The following is a 12,727-nucleotide window of genomic DNA, read 5'->3' as shown; positions in this document are numbered from 1 at the left end:
ATATATACACCACATATTCTTTATCCATTTGTCAAGTGATAGACATTTGGGCTGTTTCCCTAATTTGGCTACTGTAGATAATGCTGTTATAAACACCAGAATGCACGTATACCTTTGAATCAGTATTTTTATATTCTTTGTAAATAAATAGTAGTGCCATTGCTGGATCATAGAGTAGTTCTATTTTTAACTTTGTGAGGAAACTCCATACTGTTTTCAACAGTGGCTCCACCAGTTAGCATTCCCACCAACAGTGCAAGAGGGTTCCCCTTAACCCACATCCTCGCCAAAACCTGTTGTATCTTAATTTTAGCCATTCTGACAGCGTGAGGAGGTATCTCATTGTAGTTTTGATTTATATTTCCCCAATAAGTAATGTTGAGCATCTTTTCATGTGTCTGTTGGCCATCTGTATGTCTCCTTTGGGAAAAGTGTCTATTCATGCCTTCGGCCCATTTTTTAATTGGATTATTTGGTTTTTGGGTGTTGAGTTTGATAAATTCTTTATATATTTTGGATACTTACCATTTAGCAGGTATGTCACTTGCAAATACCTTCTCCTATTCCATAGGTTTCCTTTTAGTTTTGTTGACTATTTTCTTCACTGTGCTGAAGTTTTTATTTTGATGAAGTCCCAGGAGTTTATTTTGGCTTTTGTTTCCCTTGCCTCAGGAGACATATTTAGAAAGAAGTTGCTATGGCCAATGCAAAAGAAGTTACTGCCTATGTTCACTTCTAGGATTATTATCGTTTCAGGTCTCACATTTAGGTCTTTAAACCATTTTGAGGTTGTTTTGTGTGTATGGTCAAAGAAAGTGGTCCAGTTTTCCCAACACCATTTGTTGAAGAGACTATCTTTTTCCCACAGTATATTCCTTCCCATTTTGTTGAAGATTAATTGAGCATACAATTGTGGGCTCATTTCTGGGTTTTCTATTCTGTTCCATCGATCTATGTATCTATTTTTGTGCTGGTACCATATGGTCTTGGTCACTAAAGCTTTATAATATAATTTGAAGTCCAGAATTGTGAGGCCTCCAACTTTGCTTTTCTTTTTCAAGACTACTTTGGCTCTTTGCGGTCTTTTGTGATTCCATACAAATTTTAGGAATGTTTTTTCTAACTCGGTAAAAATGCTGTATTTTGATAGGGATTGAATTAAATGTGTAAACTGGTTTGGGTACTATAGACGTTTTAATACCTATTCCTCCAATCCATGAGTCTACAATGTCTTTCCATTTCTTTGGGTCATATGCAATTTCTTTCATTAGTGTTTCATAGTTTTTAGAGTACAGGTCTTTCACCTGTTTGGTTAGATTTATTCCTAAGTATCTTATGCTTTTTGGTGCAGTTGTAAATGGGACTAACTCCTTAGTTTCTCTTTCTATTCCTTCATTATTGGTGTATAGAAATAAAACCAATTTTTATACATTGATTTTGGATCCTGTAACTTTACTGAACTTATCAGTTCTAGCAATTGTTTGGTGGAATCTTTGGGTTTTGTTTTTTTAATATTTATTTTTGAGAGAGACAGAGACAGAGTGTGAGCTGGGAAGGGGCAGCGAGAGTAGGAGATACAGAATCTGAAGCAAGCTCCAGGCTCTGAGCTCTCAGGACAGAGCCCAATGCAGAGCTTGAACTCACAAACTGCAAGAAGTTTGAATGAGCAGAAGTTGAATGCTTAAGCGACTGAGCCACCCAGCTGTCCCTGGGTTTTCCATATAGAGTATCATCTCACCTGCAAATAGTGAAAACTTGACTTCTTACTTGTATGCCTCATCTCTTTTCACTGTCTGATTGCTGTGGCCAGAACTTCCAATACTATATTGAATAAAAGTGGTGAGAGAGGACATTCCTGTCTTGTTTCTTACCATAGAGGAAAAAGCTCTCAGTTTAGAATTATATTAGCCTTAGTGTTTCATATATGGCCTTTATTACATTGATGTATGTTCCCTCTAAACCTACTTTGTTGAAGGTTTTTTATCATGAACAGATGTTTTACTTTGTCAAATGTTTTTTCTGCATCTGTTGAAACGATCATATGGTTCTTATTCTTTTATTAATGTGGTGTATCACACTGATTGGTGATTATTGAACCACCCTGGCAACCCAGGAATAAATTCTACATGATCACAGTGAATGAGTTTTTAAAAAATATTGTTGGATTTGGTTTGCTAGTATTTTGTGGGTTATTTTTTAATTTTTTTGTTTATTTTGAAAAAGAGAGTGGAGAGGCAGAGGAAGTGGGAGAGAGAGAATCCCAAGCAGGCTCCAATGTGGAGCCTGATGCAGGGCTAGAACTCCTATACTGTGAGATCATGACCTGAGCCAAATTCAAGAGTTGGATACTTAACTGAGCCACCCAGGTGCCCCAGTTTGCTAATATTTTGTTGAGGATTTTTGCACCTTTCTTTACGAGAGATATTGGCCTGTAGTTCTCTTTTTTTGTGGTGTCTTTATCTGGTTTGGTATCAGGGTAATGCTGGCCTCATCAAATGAATTTGGAAGTTTTCCTTCCTTTTATACTTTCTGGAATAATTTGAGAAAAGTAAGTATTAACTCTTCTTTAAATGTTTGGTAGAATTCCCTTGTGAAGCCATCTGGCCATGGATTTTTGTATGATGAGAGTTTTTTGATTACTGGTTCAATTTCTTTGCTGGTTATCAGTATCTGCAAGTATTCTATTTCTTCCTAAGCTTTGTTAATTTATATGTCTCTAGGAATTTATCCATTTCTAACAGATTGTCCAATTTTTAGGCTTATACTTTTTTGTAATATTCTCTTAAAACTGTATTTCTGTGGTGTTTTTACTTTTCTTCTCTCATTTGCAGTGTTATTTGTGTCTTTTCTCTTTTCCTTTTGATAGGTCAGGCTAGAGGTTTATCAATTTTATTACTTTTTTAAAAGAACCAGATTCTGGTGTCATTGATCTGTTCTACTGTGGTTTTAGTTTCTATATCATTTATTTCTACTTTAATCTTTATTATTTCCTTCCTTCTTCTGGCTTTAGACTCCATTTGTTCTTTTTCTAGCTCCTTTAAGGTTTAAGGTTAGGTTGTTAACTTGAGCTTTTTCTTGCTTCTTGAGAGAAGCTTGTACTGCTATTTACTTCCCTCTTAGGACCACTTTTGCTGTATGCTAAGGGTTTTGGACTATTGTGTTTTTACTTTCAATTGTTTCCATGTAATTTTTTATAGCTTCTTTTGCTTCTTGGTTGATCCATTCATTATTTAACAGCATGTTGTTTAACCTCAATACATTGAGGTCTTTCCATACTTTTCCTTGTGGTTGACTTCCAGTTTCATAGCACTGTGGTCAGAAAAGGTGCATGCTATGACTTCACTCTTCTTGTGTTTAAGGCCTTTTATGGCCTAATATGTGATCTATTCTGAAGAATGTTCTAAGTGCACTTGAAAAGAATGTGTATTCTGTTGTTTTAAGATGGAATATTCTGAATATATCTCTTAAATCCATCTGGTCCAGTTTAACATTCAAAGCCACTGTTTCTGTATTTCCTGTGTGAAGGATGTGTCCATTGATGTAAATGGGGTGTTAAAGTCCCCTTATTATTCCATTACTATTGATTAGTCCTTTTATGTTTGTTATTGTTTTATATATTTGAGTGCTTTTATATTGGGTGCATAAATATTTACAACTGTTAGATCTTCTGGTTCGATTGTCCTTCCATTATTATATAGTGTCCTCCTTTACCTGTTACAGTCTTTAAGTCTAGTCTGATGTAAGTATTGCTACTCTGGCTTTCTTTAGACATTCATTTGCATGACAAACATTTCTCTATCCAGTCCCTTTCATTCTGCAGGTGTCCTTAGGCCTAACGTGAGTGTCCTCTAAGCAACATATAAATGGGTCTTGTTTTATCATCTATTCTGATGCCCTATGTCTTTTATTGTGGCATTCAGTCCACTAACATTTAAAGTAATTCAGTCCACTAACATTTAAGGTAATTATTGATACATATGTATTCATTGCCATTTTATTACTTGTTTTGTTGTTTCTGGAGATTTTCTCTGATCTTGTCTTTTACTTTTTGCTGATTTTCTTTAGTGATGTATTTGGATTTCTTTATATTATTTGCATGTTTATTACTAGCCCTTGATATATAGTTACCATTAGGTTTGTACATAACCTCTTCTGTAAAAGGCAGTCTATATTAAGTTGATGGTCATTTAATTTTGAACACATTCTTTTCTCCTCTATTCACATTTTAGGAATATGTTGCTATATTTTATATCCTTTTTTTGTGAGTACCTTGACTGATTTTCTACAGAAATATTCATTTTTGATGCTTTTGTGTTTCCTGCCTTTATACTCTGACTTTTGATCTCTTCTTTCCACTCAATATGTCCCTTTAATATTTCTTGCAGGACAGTTTAGTGGTCAAATAAATTTTCTGCCCCCTTTTCTCACACTTTTTCTCCTGGGACTCCTACAATACAATGGTTATTGTTTGACAGAGTCACTGAGTTCCCTAAGTCTATTCTCATTCTGCAGAACTCTCTCTTTTGTTCAGCTTCATTGCCTTCTATTACTGTCTTCTAGGTCATTAAGTCATTACTCTGCTTCTTTCAGCCCACTGTTCATTGTATCAAGCATTTTTCTTTCTTTTCTTTAAAATTATTTTTAATGTTTATTTTTTATTTCTAAGAGAGAGAGCATGAGCAGGGGAGGGGCAGAGAGAGGGAGACACAGAATATGAAACAGGCTCCAGGCTCTGAGCTGTCAGCCCAGAGCCCAATGCAGGGCTCAAACTCGCCAACTGCAAGATCATGACCTCAGCCGAAGTTGGATGTTTGACTGAGCCAGACAGGCACCCCACAAGCATTTTTCTAATCTCATTTATTGCACTCTTCATCTCTGATTCTTTTTTATCTCTTATCTCTGTGGTAAGGATCTCCCTGATAGGACTTCTGTTCTTTTCTAAGTGCCAGTGAGTATCCTTATGATCATTGCTTTAAATTCTCCATTAGGCATGTTACTTATATATGTCTCACTTAGATTTCTGCTTGTGGCTTTATCTTGTTCTTCATTTGGAATAAACTCCTCTCTTTGCATTTTGTCTAAGTCTCTGTTTTCTTCTGTTAGAAAAGCCAGTCGTTTCCTGTTCCTGAAAGTAATAACCTTATGAAGAAGAGGCCATGTTATGTTCATGGAGTGATACTTCAGGAAGTGTATTTGGTGTATGCTGCATGCACTTCACTATTGTGTTCTTACTGCTTTATACTTTTTTTTTTAATGTTTATCCATTTTTGAGAGAAAGAGTGTGAGCAGGGGAAGGGCAGAGAGAGAGAGAGAGACACAGAATCTGAAGCAGGCTCCAGGCTCTGAGCTGTCAGCACAGAGCCCAACACGGGTCTCGAACTCATGAACCACGAGATCATGACCGGAGCTGAAACTGGACGTCTAACCAACTGAGCCACCCAGACGCCCCATGACTGCTTTATTCTTCTGGCCAGTTGTCTGCAGAGGCTCTCCTTACTGACTGTGGGCAGTGTTTGGTCCTTGGCCTGAATGAGGCAAGCATTAAGTAGGTGTGCTCTGGTCTGCTTGTGAAATGAGGCCTGTCATCACCTCCACCAGAACTGAGGCCCTGCAAAACTCTCTAGTCAAGAGATGCAGTGTGGGTGAAGGTTTGTGCTGGTCTTCCGGGGAAAGGGTCCACCAGGTTGGGACTGAAGTAAACATAACTAGAAAAGACAGTTCCACCAGAGCACAGGGTGTAAGTGTAGTGTAAGTAAATTAGGCAGCAAGTGTTGGCATTTCACTGCTTGCCACAGGGAGTTTTGTGTTTATTCAGAGGAGTAGGGAAGGAAAAGGATGCAACCTCATTTGTTCCCAGAGAGTAATCTCCATGAATGCTCTCTCCTGGGAACAGGCTCTCTGAGGAGCAAATACTTTCCACATTGTGTGCCCCAAGCATTCTTCAAATCACTATTCCTAGATTGTATTCCCCCAAGGTTGTTTGCCTACCTTCTCTCCAAAAGCAGCGCAGTGTCCTCTAGGCTCTATCCCAGCCAAGCCCACTGGCCTTTAAAACTCCAGGCTTTAAGCCCCACTGGCAGCAAAAACTTAGGAAATTCAGCCAGCCAATGGCTATGTAGAAATGTTCTTTTGCTTTCTCCTGTGTGCTCCACTCTCTTGTACTTCTCCATGACTATGGCTCCCTTCCCTCCATAGTAGCCAGGATCTGTTTCTCTCCTAAACTATGTCTCCACACTTTCTACCTTCTTCAATGTGGCCTCTTCTGTTTACTTCTGGAGGGTTCTGTTAGTCTTCAGGTCGATTTCCAGTGTTATTTAGAATGATTTGATAGTTATCTGGTTGTATATGCGGATCAAGGGGAGCCTGGGGTCCTCCTACTCCATCATCATCTCCTTCCCTTGTAGACTCCCTATTTACCAATTTATTCTAATCATTTACTTTTTCTAGTAATACTTCTATAGCACAAAGTCACAGTTTTTGTAATTCTGTAGTTTTCTTCTTCTAATCCTCCAAAGCATAAATTGCATGAATCTGAAATACACATATTTGTTTGAAGCTGATTCTGTTTATCTCATTGGGAGATAATCTTTCTCCTAAGTACACAATGCCATATTCCTTAACTATGGGACACTTGACAGGATATTGACTTAAAATTACACAATAAGAGTTTAGGGTAAAAACCAAAACAAAATCCTCAAGGAAGTGTATTTAGTCTCTTAGAATCTCTTTTAACTTTTCAATAATATGCTTTTAAAAAAAAAAGCATTTGCTTTTTAATACCCTCACTTTTGCTATTCAATCCATGGTAATTGAACATGTGATAAAACACAAAAGCTTAAGGACAAGTGTGCTAAAACCTATTCTTATCATCTAGGGTAACTATGCTCAAAGTATGGCCCACAGAGCCCACAGGTCTGCATGAATTCTGGGAAATACTTACAGGGAATCCACAGAGTCAAAACTATTTTTACAATAATACTAAGGCATTATTTGCTTTTCTCATTGTGTTGATATTTGCATTGCATACACAAATAGTGGTAGATAACAGTGCTGGTTTACAATGAAAGCAACAAGTACCACCAAACTGTAGCAGTATCATTGTATTGTTCACCAACATGTATTTATAAGGAAAAAAAAGCCAATTCCACATTCCACTTAAGAATGTCCTCAGGGAAGCTATATTCTTAATCTTACTGTTACTTTTTATTTTTGTAATGTTTATTTTTGAGAGACAGAGAGACAGAGAGCAAGCAGGGGAAGGGCAGAGAGAGAGAGACACAGAACCTGAAGCAGGCTCCAGGCTCTGAACTGTCAGCACAGAGCTCGAATCCATGAACCATGAGATCATGACCTGAGCTGAAGTCAGACACCCTAACCAACAGAGCCACCCAGGCACCCCATAATCTTACTAAATCTCAACCCTTGAGTTTACCCTTTGAAACTCTGCTTTAACTGTATCGATGGACTTTTTGTACTGTTATATTAAAATCCATTACATTTGGGATATAACTTCCCCCAAAATAGGAGATTCCTATAAAGCTCTTCTGCAGCATATCTAATTCACTGGTTGTCTTCAGGAAAAGCACATGTGAAATTGAGTTGCAACCTAAACCAGCTACTTCTTTCTGGAATGTATTTACTGGGAAGAACTGACAGGCAAAAAATGATCGTTTGAACTTAAGTAGAGGATATAGAGAAAAGGGAACCCTCTTACACTGTTGGTGGGAATGCAACTGGGGTAGCCACTCTGGACAACACGATGGAGTTTCCTCAAAAAGTTAAAAATAGAACTACCTATGATCTAGCAATTGCACTACTACATATTTACCTGAAGAACACAAAAATACTGATCCAAAGGGATACATGCACTTTAATGTTTATAGCAGCATTATCTACAATAGCCAAAATATGGAAAGTGCCTAAATGTCCATCGACTGATGAATGGACAAAGAAGATGTTGTATATATACACAATGGAATACTGTGTATATGTAGAATGAAAAATCCATAAAAAAGAATGAAATCTTGCCATTTGCAATGATGTGGATGAAGCTAGAGATATTACACTAAATGAAATAAGTCAAAGAAAGACAAAGTGGAATTTTAAAACTTGGAAGAAAAAGAAAATATTTTGCAAAACATTTTCTCTCAAACATAAAGTAAGCCCACCACTTTGAGGAAAACAGACTATATTTGTTGCTAATGATAAAATATTAGCTTTCCAGCAAAAACGGGAATTATGGAAAACATGTCCAACATAATAACCTTGACACTTTCCAATATTTAAAGACTTTTCTGTTGTTGTTAATAAATGTGACTTTTCATATTTTAAGATGAATCATGTCAACGTTTTGAAAATCTGAATAACTCAATGAACCAGCAGTTTCCAAATGACCAAGACATAAGTTCACAAAATTATATATGGAGAAAGATATATTTCAAATGTAATGGATTTTAATAAAACACTACAAAAAGTCCTTTGATAACAGTTTTACAATCTATTTTGCAACTAATTTTTAAGAAACTGCTACTTATCAAACTTTGGCACAGTATTAGAGGAGAATATCTACAACTATCTGAAAAGATTCAAATTCTTTTTTTTCTACCTTCAAGGTATGTAAAGCTGGGTTTTCTTCACATACTTCAATCAAGGAGCATATGATAACAGACTGAGTATGTGTATGTGAGAATCTAGTCGTCTCTTGTTATCAGACACTTTAAAAATGTGCAAAAATAAATGATGCTGCTCTACTCACTAGAACTTTTCTGTTCTAGAGAGTATGGATTTTGCCCTAAAGAAAATGTTTTTTATATTAACATAATGGGTTTATTGTTTTTAAGCACATTAACAACAAAACAAATATTTGTCTATGATCATTTTCAATTGAATATGGTAAACACTGATAAAACCTATGTGAACAAAAGTTTTTTGGGGACCTTAATAACTTTGAAGAGTATAAAGAAATGCTGAGATTAAAAATGTTGAGAGGAGGCACCAAGATGGCAGAACAGCATGGAAGTTTTTTTTGCATCTCACATCCATGAAATACAGCCAGATCAACACTAAACCATCCTGCACACTTAGAAAACGGATTTGAGGATTAACACAACAATCTGCACAACCTGAACCAGAGAACTCAGCAGGTACCCAGTGGAGAGAGGGGAACTGGGGGAGAGAGAAGCCACGAGAGCAGGGAGCTGCTTATGCGTGTGGAAAAAATATGGAGATGGCACAGGGCGAGGGGAGTACGGGGAAAAGCACCCCCTCCCCAAAAGTAGCTGGAGAGAAGTGGAAAAGTGGAAACAGCTGCAGGGACTGAATGAAAAAGGGAGAAAGGAAAGGGTTTAAATTCCATTAAGACTCAAACATGGGGAGCACAGAGTCAAACTCCACAGTTCAATACCTGGTGGTGGTCTGGTGAGAATGGTAAATCCCCAGGATCAGAGAGTGAAGTCTGGGGGTCCACAGGGCACATGGGGAGAGGTAGTTCCCCGGCTGGGAGGACATTCGGTAGAGGCCGTGCGGCCACCCCCAAAGGCAAAGGTTCCAGCAGACCCTGGAGAACAACCACATTCATTGGTGCTGGAACAAGGACATTAAGGGGGAAGCCTGGTGCCAGATGTGTGTTGTGACTTACCATAATCCCTGAAAAGCTGCTGCTACTGAATCACATGAACTTTTTCTGGGGGCGGGCTGGCACTCAGCTGCGATTTCTGGGCATCAACAGCAGCACAGTCCTGCGAATCTTCCTGGGTGTGACCAGCTCCCGGCCACTGCTCGGTGAAACCCTCTTCCAGAAGGTCTAGTGGGTCAAAGCTGCAGTCCCTGAAAAGTGAAGGGTTGGGAAACACTGCTGCATCTAAGATAAGGGAGGTGCTACCTGGCAACCTGATAGCCTGGTCACAGAGAGTGTAAAGCAGGGAGTGGACAGAAGCCGGAGACAAAGGACAGGTATGACTGCTGATCAGGGAGAACAGAGTTCCAATACTAAAAACTGGGTAGCTGGGTTACACCATGTTCACCTCTCCCATGCATGCGCATACACACCTACAAGCGTGGTAACAATCCACTCCAGTAAGCTAACCAGCGCCATCAAGTGGAGAATGAAGCTGTTACACTAAGCCCCCGCACCTGGGCCAACCTCTCTCTTCAGAAACACAAGTCTCTCCACCTGCTTAGTTGATGGACTATAAAGTGCTTCAAAGTTTGACTTGTAGGGGAAAACAATATAATTTCAATCGTATTTCAGTCTGTTTGCTGGTCCATCTTCTCAATTTTTTTTTCATTTCCTTTCTTTTTCTTGAATACAGAAAGAAAACATTTATTTTCTTTTTCAATTTTTATTAAAAATATTTTTAATTTTCTTCTACTGTATTTTTACTTAAAAATTTTTCTAATTCTATTTTACTTCCATTTCATTTTATTCTATTTCATTGTATTCATTTTTTCAAATATTCAAACGTTTTCCTTTTTTCTCTCATCTATCAATCTCCTTTCAACAACCAGACCAAAACACACCTAGGATCTAGCATCATTTATTTGATTTTCACAGGGTTATTTTTAATTTTATAATTTAATTTTTTTTTACCTTATTAATTCCTTTTCTTCCTTCAAAATGACGAAATGGCAGAGTTCTCCGCAAAACAAAGAACAGGAAGAAATGACAACCGGAGACTTAGTCAACACAGATACAAGTAAGATGTTTGAACCAGAATTTAGAATCATGATAAGAATACTAGCTGGGGTTGAAAATAGATCAGAATGCCTTTCTGCAGAGATAAAAGAAGTAAAATCTAGTCAGGATGAAATAAAAAATGCTTTAAGCTGCAATCTTGAATAGATGCCACGTCAGCAAGGATGAATAAGGCAGAGCAGGAAATCAGCAATATAGAGGACAAATTTATGGAGAATAATGAAGCAGAAAGAAGAGGGAGACTAAGGCAAAATAGCTTGAGTTAAGACTTAGAGAAATCAGTGACTCATTAAAAAAGAACAACTTCAGAATCGTAGGGGTCCCAGAAGATGAAGAGAGAGAAAAAGGGGTAGAATGGTTATGTGAGCAAATCACAGCAGAAAACTTTCCTAACCTGGGGAAAGACACAGACATCAAATTCCAGGAAGCACAGAGGATTCCCATTAGATTCAAAAAAAACCGACCATCAACAAGGCATATCGTTATCAAATTCACAAAATACTCAGGCAAGGAAAGAATCATGAAAGCAACAAGGGAAAAAAAAAGTCCTTAACCTACAAGGGAAGACAGATCGGGTTTGCAACAGACCTATCCACAGAAACTTGGCAGGCCAGAAACGAGTGGCAGGATACATTCAATGTGCTGAATCAGAAAACTATGCAGCCAAGAATTCTCTACTCAGCAAGGCTGTCATTCAAAATAAAAGGAGAGATAAAAAGTTTCCCAAACAAAAATTAAAGGAGTTTGTGACCACTAAACCAGCCCTGCAAGAAATTTTAAGAGGGACTCTCTAAGGGGACAAAAGATGGGGGAGGGGGAGACCAAAAGCAACAAAGATTAGAAAGGACCAGAGAACACGACCAGAAACTCCAACTCTACAAGCATTATAATGGCAATAAATTCTTATCTTTCAGTACTCACTCTAAACGTCGAAGGACTAAATGCTCCAATCAAAAGACATAGGGTAACAGAATAGGTAAGAAAACAAGATCCATCTATATGGTGTTTACAAGAGACCCACTTTAGACCTAAAGACACCTTCAGATTGAAAGTAAGGGGATGGAGAACCATCTATCATGCTAATGGCTGACAAAAGAAAGCCAGAGTAGCCATACTTATATCAGACAATCTAGATTTTAAAGACTATAACAGATGCAGAAGGGCATTATATAACTAAGGGGTCTATCCACCAAGACCTAACAATTGCAAACATTATGCTCCAAATGTGTTAGCACCCAAATATATAAATCAATCACAAACATAAAGAAACTCATTGATAATAATACCATAATAGTAGGGTACTTCAACACCCCACTTACAGTATCATCTCAACAGAAAATCAACAAGGAAACAATGGTTTTGAATGACACACTGGACCACCAGGTGGACTTAACAGATATATTCACAACACTTCACCCTAAAGCAGCTGAATACACATTCTTCTCCAATGCACATGGATGTTCTCCAGAATAGATCACATACTGAGACAGAAATCAGCCCTCAACAAGTACAAAAAGATCAAGATCACACAGTGTATATTTTCAGACCACAACACTATGATTCAAAATCAACCACAAGAAAAAATTTGGAAAGATAACAAATACTTGGATACTAAAGAACATCCTACTAAAGAATGAATGGGCTAACCAAGAAGTTAAAGAGAAAATTAAAAAGTACATGGAGCCAATGAAAATGATAAAACTAAAGCCCAAAACCTCTGGGATGCAGCAAAGGCAGTTATAAGAAGAAAGTATATAGCAATCCAGGCCTTCTCAAAGAAGAAAGAAAGGTCTCAGATACACAACCTAACCTTTCACCTTAAAAAGATGGGGAAAAAACAGCAAATAAAACCCAAAACCAGCAGAAAACAGGAAATAATAGAGACTACAGGAGAAATCAATGCTATTGAAACCAAAACCAAAACAAACAAAAAACCAAACAGAACAGATCTATGAAACCAGAGCTGGTTCTTTGAAAGGATTAACAAAATTGATAAACCTCTAGCCAGTTTGATCAAAAATAAGGGAAGGACCC

The sequence above is a fragment of the Lynx canadensis genome, chromosome B1 (assembly GCF_007474595.2).
Source record: "Lynx canadensis isolate LIC74 chromosome B1, mLynCan4.pri.v2, whole genome shotgun sequence".
Classification (NCBI taxonomy): Eukaryota; Metazoa; Chordata; class Mammalia; order Carnivora; family Felidae; genus Lynx; species Lynx canadensis.
Note: the sequence above shows the minus strand (reverse complement) of the source record.